Source organism: Piliocolobus tephrosceles, chromosome 4, assembly GCF_002776525.5.
Source record: "Piliocolobus tephrosceles isolate RC106 chromosome 4, ASM277652v3, whole genome shotgun sequence".
NCBI classification, from domain to species: Eukaryota; Metazoa; Chordata; class Mammalia; order Primates; family Cercopithecidae; genus Piliocolobus; species Piliocolobus tephrosceles.
In genome coordinates this window covers 150,843,072-150,855,921 of record NC_045437.1, presented here as the reverse complement: position 1 = coordinate 150,855,921, position 12,850 = coordinate 150,843,072, and the positions used below count along the sequence as shown (strand labels likewise).

At 45.5% G+C, this 12,850-nt stretch overlaps 1 protein-coding gene across 1 annotated transcript in view; it reads right to left on the bottom strand.

Annotated features, from left to right (window-relative positions):
* The window catches only part of SIL1 (SIL1 nucleotide exchange factor), a 237,537-nt gene that overhangs the window by 28,590 nt on the left and 196,097 nt on the right, over positions 1-12,850 (bottom strand). The window lies entirely within an intron of this gene.

Genomic DNA, 12,850 nt, shown 5'->3' with positions numbered 1-12,850 from the left:
CCAAATTCCTGACCCAAAGAAACAGAAAAATAATAAATTATTACTGTTGTTTTAACCCACTACGTCTGGGAATAATTTGTTATACAACAATACATAGCTAATAAACTGGACAAGAGGTAAAACGGCTGCTTTCACGCATTGTTTCCAGAAGTGACGTATCCATAGAAGAACCAGAGCTGGTATCAGGGCCAGAGGGCACTAAAGGCCCTGACTAAGCCCCTAAGGTCTTAGAACACTATATGAGAAAAAACAATGACCTTCACAGCCCAGATATCCCAGCCCTCCAGTCAAGGAAAAGCTGCAGAAAATATTCACGATGCCCATACCTCTGCCTCCAGTCAGGATGACAGTAATAACAATACTGGAAGTTACCATTACTGAATGCTTACTAGGTGCCTGGTGTGTGCTCAATATTCTTATATTACCTCTCTTTTTTTTTTTTTCTTTTTTTGAGGCAGTCTCACTCTGTCACCCAGGCTGGAATGCAGTGGCATGATCTCAGCTTACGGTAACCTCTGCCTCCTGAGTAGCTGGGATTACAGGCATGCGCCACCATACCTGTCTAATTTTTTTGTATTTTTAGTAGAGATGGGGTTTCACCATGTTGGCCAGGCTGGTCTCGAACCCCTGACCTCAGGCGATCTGCCTGCCTCGGCCTCCCAAAGTGCTAGGATTACAGGCGTGAGCCACTACGCCAGCCATTACCTCCCTTATTTTTCATCTCAATCCTCAGAGGAAGCACATAGTAGGGACTCAATAAATATTTGCTGCATGAGTAAATAAACCACCATTAGGAGTTCGTCTCTGTAACTGATCTATGTCTTTTTGGTATAATTTCAATTTTCTACATTACATATTACTTTAATGTTTGAAAAGCTTACACTGAAAATATATTGCTTAGAGGAAACAATACATATGAAATTAAAAATATATATTTGTAGAGCAAGCAAAGCTCTAATCACTATGCGCTATCCATCACGTTTCCCAGAGAAGTGCACCTCCATCCTGAGCTGACTCCCCGAAAGCGTCTCACAACATCCTGAGCTTCTCACACAGTTTCTCAAGAGCTACCTGGATCCACTAGAAAGCCCATTCACACAGCACCCTGTGTTGCTTAACCCTCCAGATTGTCCTCCACCTCAGAGGAAGGAAGTAGGTATGCTGCTAGCTAGTGGAAGTGGCGGGATTGCTCTACTCATCTTAGGACCAGGTGCCACAGCCAAAGACAGCCCTAGCAATGGAAAATCAGGCAGACATCACGGTCCTGAGTCTGGATAGCCACAATGTTATGATGAGAGTAGCCACAAACATGGAAAGATATGAAGCTTTCTGATTCTACAGCCTAATCTGGAGAACAATAAGCTTCCTAATTATGGAGCACTATCACGGCCATCAGATCTAACACCCAAAATCCTGATGAGAGGAGGTGACCTGAACTAGATACCAGGAAGAGCTTCCTACCGTGAGAGATTCAAGATAACAAGGTAGGCAGCGCTGTAGTCTGAAACCACGAAGAGTTCCTTCTGTCCTGTGAAGCAATCAAAGGAATCTTTTATTTTTTTATTTTATTTTATTTTATTTTTGACACTGGGTCTCGCTCTGTCACCCAGGCTGGAGCACAGTGGTGCAATCATAGCTCACTGCAGCCTCAAACTCTTGGACTCAAGCAATCTACCTCCCTTGGCCTCCCAAAGTGCTGGGATTATAGGTGTGAGCCACTGAGCCAAGCCAGGGGATCATTTTAAAAATGTAAATCAGATCTTGTTACTGCCTTAATTAAAAGACACCAGTGGCTTCCTGCTACCCTCAGAATAAAATCCAAATTTAGCTCACCTAGGTCTGTAGGTGCACTGCCAACTTCCCCAACCTCACCTCTTCTTAGTCTTTCTTTGGCTCACTCCATTCCAGCCACACTCACCTTCTGGCTGCTTCCTCAACTGGCCAAGCTTGTCCCTACCTCAGGACCCTTGCACTGGCTATTCCTGCTGCCTGGAAAACCCTTGGCCTAATGTACGTATGGCTGACTCCATCTATATTTGAGTTTAGGCCAGAATGACATCTCTTCAGAAAAGTCTAACTAACTCATCTAAAGAACCCTGTATCATCCTATTTTATTTTCTTCATAACACATATTACTGACTTAAAAATGCCTTAATGAGGTAAAATTCACATACCACACAATTCACCCATTTAAAGTGTACAATTCAATAGCTTTTTGTGTATTCACAGAGTTATGCAACATATCACCACAATTTTAAGGCATTTTCATTGCCTCCTCGTACCTATTAGTGCCCCCCCAAGCTCTTCCTAACTCCCATTCCCTCAGTACTAGGCCCTATGGATTTTAATATTCCAGACATTCCACAGAGAGGAATCACCCAGTATGTGGTGCTTTGTGACTAGCTTTTTTCACTTCGACTTTTTAAAAGTTTCATCCATTCATAATACGCATCAGTACTTCATTTCTTTTTATTGCTAAATATTCCATTGTATGGATATGCCACATTATATTTACCCGTTTCTCAGTCAACAGATATTTGGGTTGTTTCCACTTTTTGGCTGTTCTGAATATTGATGCTATGCACATGCATGTACAAGTTTTTGTGTGGAATATGGTTTCACTTCTCTTGGGTACACACCTAGCAGTGGAATTGCTGGATCACATGATAACTCTATGTTTAACCATTTGCGGAACTAGGAGTGTTTTTCAAAATGGCTGGATCAATTTACATTCCCACTAGCAGAATATGAGGGTCCCAATTTCTCCACATCCTTGTCAACACTTGTTATTATCTATCTTTTTGAGTGTACAGTGTTCTCTCATTGTGGTTTGAGTTTGCATTTTCCTGGGAGTTAATGATGTTGAGCATCATTTCATGTACTTACTGCACATGTGCATTATCTTCTCTGGACAGCTGTCCATTCAGATCCTTTGCCTATTTTTTAATTGGGTCAGCTTTTTATTGTAGAATTGTAGGAGTTTTTAATTAGGTTGTTTTCTGTTGTTGAGTTGCAAACATTCTTTATGTATTCTAGGTAAAAGTCCCTTACCAGATATATGATTTATACAAATTTTCTCCCATTCTGTGGTTTTCCTTTTCACTTTCTTAATGGTATCTTTTGAAGCACAAGAGTATTTAATTTTGATGACCTACTGACTAAAAAATCAACCTCTGACACGTAAAAAGAAACACCTATCTGTCTTGTTCACCACCACATCCTCAGTCTAGTAAAATGCCTGGCACATAATAGGTAGTCATCACATTTTTTAATAATTTTTTTTTGAGACAGGGTCTCACTCTGTCACACAGGCTGGAGTGCAGTGGCATGATCTCACTTACTGTAGCCTCTGCCTCCCAGGCTCAAGTGATCCTCCCACCTCAGCCTCCTGAGTAGTTGGGACTACTGGCGTAAGTCACCATACCCGGCTAATTCATGTTTTTTAATGAATAAATGAATTTTTAAGGCCAGACAAGATGAGTGTTGGGATGGGCTATGAGAGAGGGTTCCTTGCCAGGATGCAGAAGTTAACATAATGATATCTGGAATCATTTCTGTCTAGAGGATCTGTAAAGAGTGAGAGAATGTGGTCTTCCACGAGAGCATGGGGGCAGTGTTAGATGCAAAACTCCTGAGAAGTGAATGACATCATCAATAACAAACTCCCTGGTTGAAAAGCTCAGGTAGTCATCCTGTCTTTTCAGCCACCCGGGTGAGCAAAAGACAGAACAATGGCTCAGGAATGGGGACAACTCAGGCAGAAGGGCTCAGTCACATGGGGGAGGTTCTCTCCAGAATCCTCAGCATACAGCAACACCCCCAAAGGGGGCTCTAGGCTCTTGCTTTACAAAACCGCTAGGGGCCTATGTGTCAGCGTGGCTGACAGGAAGCGGCTATACTGAGGAAAAAGAGATGAAGTCAAAAGATAAAGCTGACAGATATTCGGGTTGTTTCCACATTTTGCCTATGAACTTGCCTTTTCTAGAGCCTTTGCCAAGAACGATGAAATAAGTCTGAAGAGCTGAATGTCCAAGCCAGGGTGCTTCATCAAAGCACCTCAGGGATCCTTGACTTGACTGCCAAGGGGAAACATTTTAGTCAGGCAAACAGGTTGGAGGTGTGGTATGGGTGCTTAAGGTTGGCTGAGTGCTAAAAAATGTGGACAGTTTGGACAACCAGTCTATGAGTCCCATGGCAGGGAAGGAGGTAACCTAAGAGACAAGCAGGGGTCCAAAAGAGAGGTCTGGAAACTCATCAGTTGCAGCATCAGGAAAGGTATTCAAAGGCAAGGGCCCTTGCCCTTCCATCCTGGACTTCCACTGTGTCACCTTTCAGAGGGAAAGGAAGGAGGGCAGTGGGTTTTAAAGGCACACGCACGCACACACACATATATGGAGTTGCCTCTGGGAAGGTAAATAAATATTCATGAACAGCTCAGTGTATGAAAAGCAAGGACAGAGGATGAAAAATGGTGCCAATTAGAAAGAAAGGGTGGTATCTATTTTTAAAGGGGCTGAGTAAACAATAAAGGATTGCTTGCTAAAAATACTGTGCTTGACCCCCTCCCCAATGGCAGAGTCCCTCTCCTATGCTTGGTGACAACAGGCAAAATCTCCTCCCAGTGTGGCAGGTCTAATGCTGCCATGGCAGCCTCGCGTTCTTATCAGAGGTTCACCCTGGGCCAGGTATGGTGGCTCTCACCTGTAATCCCAGCACTTTGGGAGGCCAAGGCAGGCGGATCACTTGAGGTCAGGGGTTTGAGACCAGCCTGGCCAACATGCAGAAACCCCATCTCTACTAAAAATACAAAAATTTGCTGGGTGTGGTGGTGCATACTTGTAATCCTAGCTACTTGGGAGGCTGAGGCAGAAAAATCGCTTGAACCCAGGTGGCAGAGGTTGCAGTGAGCTGAGATCACATCACTGCCCTCTAGCCTGGACAACAGTGTGAAACTCTGTCTCAAAAAAAAAAAAAAAAAAGGTTCACCCTGGGTGCCTGTCTCCAGTAAGGAGATTTCTTGTGAGAAGCATTCGGGGTCTGGGACCACAAGCTAAGAATGGCACTCATGCCTCAGAGGTGACTCAGGTTCTCAACAGTCCCCAAAAGATCCCCTGGTGAGAGGTAGCAAGTGAATGGAGGACTCCACTGGAGAATCCAACTACAGAGGCACCAGAACCAATGTAACAAAAAAGGAGGGGAGAGTCCCCAAATTATCCTCCCCAGAGTCCAGATCATACGGGAGTATTTCATGAGAGTCATTTCATGGGACTAGTGAGGCACTGAAATCAAGTTTCTTATCCTCTGCCCACTCCTGATTGACATGCACCAGGATATTTCCCCCGGGATTAGATCTGACCGATGGCACGTGAAAATAAAGGCAAGGAGTAAAGCTCAGTATGATTCATGGACAGAGAAAACAACAGGAACCCAAATTGTATGTGGGCCAGTGGCGGGCAGGGACTGCAGAGTTCCTGTTCTGTCCCAGATGCGCAAATCTCACCCAAGTCAGTCCTGTAGGAAAAGCGCTTGCTCTCCCACGCTCACGCCTGCTCTCGCGTGCTCTCAATCTCTCTTTCTTTTTTTTCCCTCTCTCTCAGCATTTATCACCACTTGGCACCATACTGTGGTTAAAAGTCTGGCTTTGAAGTCACGCTGCCTGGGTTCATGTCTTGACTCTGACACAGTCTAGCTGGGCGACACTAGGTAAGTACTTAACCTCCCCAAGCCTCAGTTTCTCCATGCATAAAATGGAAATAGTAATTGTCTTTACTCCATAATAGTACTTACTTGGCCAGATGCAATGAGAACATGCAGTGACTCTCTTAGCTCAGTGCCTGACATGTTGTAGGTACTCTTTTTTCTAAATATTCTTCATGTCTTGGTCTAGATGCTAAACATTTTGAGGGCAGTAACCATGCCAAATGCATCTTCCTATCCGCTAAGAGTGTAACAGAGTTGAAATTCATTAACTTTTGTCAAACGAGCTGGCTTCCCTGAGCATGTTTGCCATGGGCAACAAGCCTAGCTGGCAAATGCATTTGTCCAGTTCATGGGCCCCAGTTGTTCTCATTACCTCAAGATTAATCCTCCCAACCACCAGCAAGGTGTGCAGGGTGGGCAGCATCTGCCCCTCCCTCCATTAGGAAAAGGTGAGAATAAACTGGAAAACGGCCAGCCATGGGCAGTATTTGCAGCTCCTCAGAGCAATGCCCTATCGATTTTCAAGTGTCACTATTAATAAGAACAACAACTGGCAGTGATACAACATTTTTCTTCCAAGACAATCAGAGCATTTTATAGGGACAATTTCATCTATCTCTCCATGGCTCCAGGAGGAGTAGGAGAATATTCCCCACTTACAGTAAAGGGCAGGAGAGGCCAAGGGGTTTGGCCAAGGTCACTGTACAAGTCAGTGGGATGCCTGTGCTCCTGGTCTCTGGGGCCCTCTGCATCCCTGGATGGCATCTCCTTAGGACAGAACTTCCCTAGCACAGTTCTTTTCAGATGTTTAGCAAAGTTAACCTTCTAACACAACACCCATGGGTGGAGGGTGGCATCAAGCACTATTCCAAAAAGCATCCTCTTGGTGGGAAGCCCTTAGACATGACCACTCCTTGGCTTAGTCTTCCTCTTCCTGTGTGCCATCAAGAATCACACCTGGCCAGGCACAGTGGCTCACGCCTGTAATCCCAGCACTTTGGGAGGCCGAGGCAGGTGGATCACGAGGTCAGGAGTTTGAGACCAGCCTGACCAACATGGTGAAACCCCATCTTTACTAAAAATACAAAAATTAACTGGGCGTGGTGGCGCACACCTGTAATCCCAGCTACTCTGGAGGCTGAGACAGGAGAACTGCTTGAATCCAGGAGGCGGAGGTTGCAGTGAGCCAAAATTATGCCACTGCACTCCAGTCTGGGCGACAGAGCGAGACTCCATCTCAAAAAAAAAAAAAAAGAATCACACCTACCAGTCAGGTGTGGTGGCTCATGCCTGTAACCCCAGCACTTTGGGAAGCTGAGGCAGGCAGATCACCTGAGGTCAGGAGTTTGAAGCCAGCCTGGGCAACATAGTGAAACCTCATCTCTGCTAAAAATACAAAAATTAGCCAGGCACGGTGGCATGCACCTATTAGTCCCAGCAACTCAGAGGGGCTGAAGCATGAGAATCGCTTGAACCCAGAAAGCAGAGGGTGCACTGAGCCAAGATCATGCCACTTTACTCTATCCTGGGTGACAGAGTGAGACACTGTCTCAAAAAAAAAAAAAAAAAAAAAAAAAAATTCACACCTACCTAGTAGTCCAGAGGCTGGAGTGTCACACAAAGGCAGGCAGGGCAAGGACGGGTCCATTCTTACCCATGAGGCACACAGATGTGTGTCCAAGGAGATTCCTGTCCAACCACCCACTCTACCCTGCCCGGACTCCCATGCTCCACCCCTCCCCAACACAGAACTCTACTCCCAAGAGTGAGGCCTGGCAGAAACTATGAACATGAATGACAGTGATGCCCAAGCAGACAGAGACAGTCTCTGTGAGACACATGCCAAGTGAGCATCCCTCCCCTCCCAGAGATGGATCCTAACCACCCCTAGACAAGAGTTTCCTCTGCTGGAAACAGCTCATCCAGCCATCTCCATGATACATACCCTGCCCACAGCTCTGGGCATCAGGCAGATAGGTGGGACAGGGGGCCACAAGTAGTGTATGTCATCCTGAAGGCTAAAACCAAAGCTTCCTCTCACACTGGGCTATGTCAGGGGATTAGCAAAGGCAGCTAGAATGCGCCCCTGGCACAGAGGATAGGTTCCAATCAAGATCTGAAAAATCAAAGGCTGAGAAGGGCACTGAATAAGTTCTCCTGCACCTTATATAACCAGCAGGCTCAAGTGTCTGGTCTGTCCTCTTGTCACTGAATACAGCAGCTGCACTTGCAGGACTTCAGGAGAAACAGCACTCAAGGCAGATGAGAGGTAATATCCAGGCTCAAGTACAAAACAGGAATGAACTCCTTAGAACTTGGATGCCAAGGACTACTTAGTCTCGGGCAGGACTGATACTATACCACCAAACCTCCCTCATGTTTTTTGTTTTCGTTTTTGTTTGTTTGTTTTGTTTTTTGAGACAGAGTCTCGCTCTGGAGACTCTGTCACCCAGGCTGGAGTGCAGTAGGGTGATCTTGGCTCACTGCAACCTGTGCCTCCCAGGTTCAAGTGATTCTCCTGCCTCAGCCTCCCAAGCAGCTGGGACTACAGGCATGTGCCATCATGCCTGGCTAATTTTTGTATTTTTAGTAGAGATGGGGTTTTGCCATGTTGGCCAGGCTGGTCTCGAACTCCCAATCTCAGGTGATCCACCCACCTTAGCCTCCCAAAGTGCTGGGATTACGGGTGTGAGCCACCACACCAAGTCGCTTATGCATTCTTGAGGCTTGTGAGCTCTAGCGAATCAGACATAGCCTCTCAAGTGGGATTACCAACCCCTACCATCCCCTTATACCCAGACAAAAGCAAGAAGGAAAATCTGAGCTCTGCTTGCTCTTGAGGGCCCAAGCTAGGGTGTGGGCAAAGGGTCCAGCTGAGGCTGAGATGGAAAGCAGGGCGATGCCTCTGGTAAGAACAAAGGCTGTATCAGACACAGGGGGATGAGATGCTTCTCAGGCGCTATTCTTCACAAAGGGGACACCAGCAAAATAGGCAAATTAAACTCATTTGAGCCTGGCACAATGGCAGCAGTGGAAGCTACAGCCAGAGCAGCTAGAGGGGCCGAGGTAATGGCAGGACATGGCAGTGGGCACATGGAGAGAAGAGAAGCAGGGCTCAGCTCTTATCTCTACAGCACCCTAAGGGTGTGGCATGGGCCCTGGTTCACCAGCTCTGATGCAGGACTAAGAAACCTCACCTCCACCCCTTGGGGATATTTTAAGTATGTTCAATTTTGAGAGTGCCAGAGTTAAGAAATGCTGTCAGGGGAGTTGTTTTTGTTTGTTTTTGGCCTCCTCTGAGAGGCTTTGCTGTACCTGTTTACATCTAGGGAGGAGTGAAATCCTTTATGGCTCCCTCTGACCTGCCTGATTAGCAATTCCACAGGAAAACACCTTCCATGACAAAACGAAAGTAGAATTCAAGCCACCTTCCTTCCGGCTGACTCCTGTATAAATGAGCTGCCTGCAGCCTGACTCACAGCAGCTCAAAATGGAAAAAAGAACAGAAACAAACCAGTGTAGTTCAAAGGTAATGGTGAGACTTGCCTATCACATGAAGCTTCTATGGGCCTAACCCAGCACGCTGCCAGGGACTTGGCATTGGTATACAATTCAGGAATGAAAGAACTCAGGGCATACTTCTCAAGCCAGAAAGAACCTCGTATCTAGTGCTCTTGTTTTCACAAAGAGAGACTTAAAGTCCCACAAAAGTAAAATGATACTTAAATGTCAGTTCTCTGCCTGTCAACCCAAGACTGTATCCCATGTCCAGGGGTCCCTGGACATGTTTCCATCACCTCCCACCCCATGGCCATGGCTAGAGATAGGTGGTGGCAGAGCCGTGGGCAGGAATGTGGGCTTCCTCAGTGCCTCGCCAGTGAAGTAAAGCCCACTGATGAAGGCAAACCCTGCAATCTCTAGCTCCACAGATGATGTTCTGTACTAACAGGTCCCCTGGCAAGTCAGCAGGGCACCCATCATCCTAACGGACTTTGTGATTAACATGGCTAGTCCACCTACAGCGCCAGGCCCTCTCCCTACCCTCCCCGTGGATTGCAGGGTCCCCACAGGCAGCAGCTACCCCAGGTGTCTGTTTGATCCAAGCATTAAAAAAGCAAGCATCCATTCACTAAAGTGAAGAGGCAGTTATTTCAAACCTATACATTATGCATCCCTGCTGGAAAGAAAAAACAGCAAAATTAAATTCTCTCTGGAAGACTTCTGCCCAGAAAGACAGAAAAGCACTCTGGAGTTGTACCTAGTTCCCAACTCCAAGCAGCTCTCTACTGCCCTTCCCCTGCCTCCCCTCCTGGCTGGACAGCTCCAGATGTGCCTCTGAGTTTCAATGATTCACTCTAATGATAATGCACCCTCTGAACAAATCATGGACTCTGATTGATTTAGGAGGCAACTTGCACAAATACCTGTAATCTAGTTCTAATCTTGTTTGTTTCCATTCCAATTATCCTGCATCAATGGTTTAAAAATGGGAACCGTCTGGTGCATACATCCAATCCATTTTAATAGAGGATAAATCTGGGTTATTGTGACCCTTTCCTCTCCCAGGCGCGGGACAGCACCAGCCGTCTCAAGGCGCTGATTGGGCCGAATCAGCTCTAACTCTATTCAACTCTTCAAGGATTCAATTAATCATAAAGCCAATTCCATTCTAGGCTCCATCTGTCTTGCCTCCTTCGGGGACTAATAATCACTCACTGTGTGTTTTTTACACACTAGTTGAACTGAAATTAAGACTGATTTCATCAAGGAACACTCAAAAAGAAAATACATTTCTTGAAGAAAAATTCCAAAGCTACTTTAAAGTTCTGTTCGGATAAAGATATTTGTAAATAAACAAAAACAATTTTAACTTCAAACTTCTTGACATTGTAACATAATTCCTGCCCCCAAATCCTTGGAAAGGGGCAGTTTCTCAGAAGAATCAGAAACTCCTAACATTGGATCAGACAACACAAAGACTCAATTTGTCCTTGGGCAAAACATGGGTACCTAAAACATGTGAGGCGAAAAAAAAATTGGGTCAATTTGATATTTGATGCACTATTTTGTTTTATTTATGATGCATTATTTTATTTTATTTATTTTGAGACAGGGCCTGGTTCTGTCACCCAGACTGGAGTGCAGTGGCGCGATCACAGCTCACTGTGATCTTCTTAAGTGATCCTCCCACCTCAGCCTCCCAAGTAACCATGGTCAAACCAATTGGCCACCCAGATCTAGAAGCAAGCGTAACCTGTCAGCAGGTTTCAACAGAGAAAATGAAAACAGTTGAGCTTTTTATTTTTTATTTTATTTTTTGAGACAGAGTTTCGCTCTTGTCACCCAGGCTAGAGTACAATGGTGTGATCTCGGCTCACTGCAACCTCCACCTCCCAGGTTCAAGCAATTCTCCTGCCTCCACCTCCCAAGTAGCTGAGATTACAAGTGTGCGCCACCATGCCTGGCTAATTTTGTATTTTTAGTAGAGACGGGTTTTCACCATGTTGGCCAGGCTGGTCTCAAACTCCTGACCTCAGGTGATCTGCCCGCCTTGGCCTCCCAAACTGTTGGGATGACAGATGTGAGCCACTGTGCCCGGCCAAGCTTTTCATTTTTACTTTTTACAATTGCAAAGACAAAGCATTTGGGCCTCTCCAGAGTCCAAAGCTCCTGGTGGCCATTGTACACCTAGCACAGACCCGTACGCCTGGTTCTTACAAAACAGTCCCAGCACAGTGGAGGGAACATGCTGCAGCCAAAGAGACACAGCACGTGGCTTCTTTATTGCCTTAACAGATTTTAAACTAAAATTTTGAATTACACAGACTCCCAATCAGAACTAATGACATAGGCATTCCAAACTTCACATCAAAGATGTTTTGTGAGTCATACTGGCTCTAAAAAGCCATCAGTAATCACTTTTAGACACAACAATCAAATACCTCCTTCGTTTAAACAATAAATTTTGCCTAGTAATAAGTCTAATTAATTGAAGCACTGTCATTTTTAAACGTGGGTCAATGTAAGCATTTTCCCAAAAGTTTCCACCTGAGTCATTCTACAATTATTGAAAGCAAATAAACTATCTCCTAAGATATTCAAGATACACTGTTACCAGCCTGACCAACCCAGTGAAACTCCATTTCTACGAAAAATTTTTAAATTGGCCAGGCATGGTGGTGAGTACCTGTGGTCCCAGCTATTTGGGAGGCTGAGGCAGGAGGATCACTTGAGCCCAGGAAGTTGAAGCTGCAGTAAGCTATGACTGCACCCCTGCACTCTAGCCTGGGTTCTCGAGAGTGAGACTCTATCTCTACCAAATAAGCAAACAAAATACTTATATAGTTAAACAGAAAAAGTAAATTACAGAATGATGACTCTACAGTAAATTGCCTCCTCTAGCATAAAAACAATATATGGAAATCTTTATTTGAACATGGAAAAATATCTCTAGAAGAAACTGGCAACACTGGTTGCCTTGAGGCAGGGAAGCAAGGTAGCAAAGGGACACGATGAAAGGACACAGTGGAGGATACTTTTCATATCCCCTGGTGCCCTTTGAATTTTGAGCCATGTGACTGTATTACCAAATCAGAGTTGAAAACATGAAGTTTAAATTTAGGTAAGTCATCTCATAGACAGTAATCTGGACACTTAACAAAATACTATAGAGAAGTCGGACCGTGTTCCACAGGGAAAACAAGAATCTTATACATCCCGGCCAGGCGTGGTGGCTCACACCTGTAATCTCAGCACTTTGGGAGGCCAAGGCAGGCAGATCACTTGAGGCCAAGAGTTCAAGACCAGCCTGGCCAACACAGTGAAACCCCGTTTCTACCAAAAATCTCAGAAATTATCTTAGCCATACAGTGTGAATGAACCTCTGTGTACAGACTTCATGAACACCATCAAGATTAGCCATGGCAAGAGAAAAATGGGGCCCCCAGTGGTCACTACACATATTTAAGGGCAGATGGCAGCAACACAGGAGGGAGGGAAGAAAGAGAGGAAGGCAGGAAGGAAGGGAGAGAGATATGGAGGGAGGGAGGGGAAGAAGGCTGGGAACAAGGGCCACACTCCTTTAGAGTGCAGGGGTGCAGTCATAGCTTACTGCAGCTTCAACTTCCTGGGCTCAAGTGATCCTCCTGCC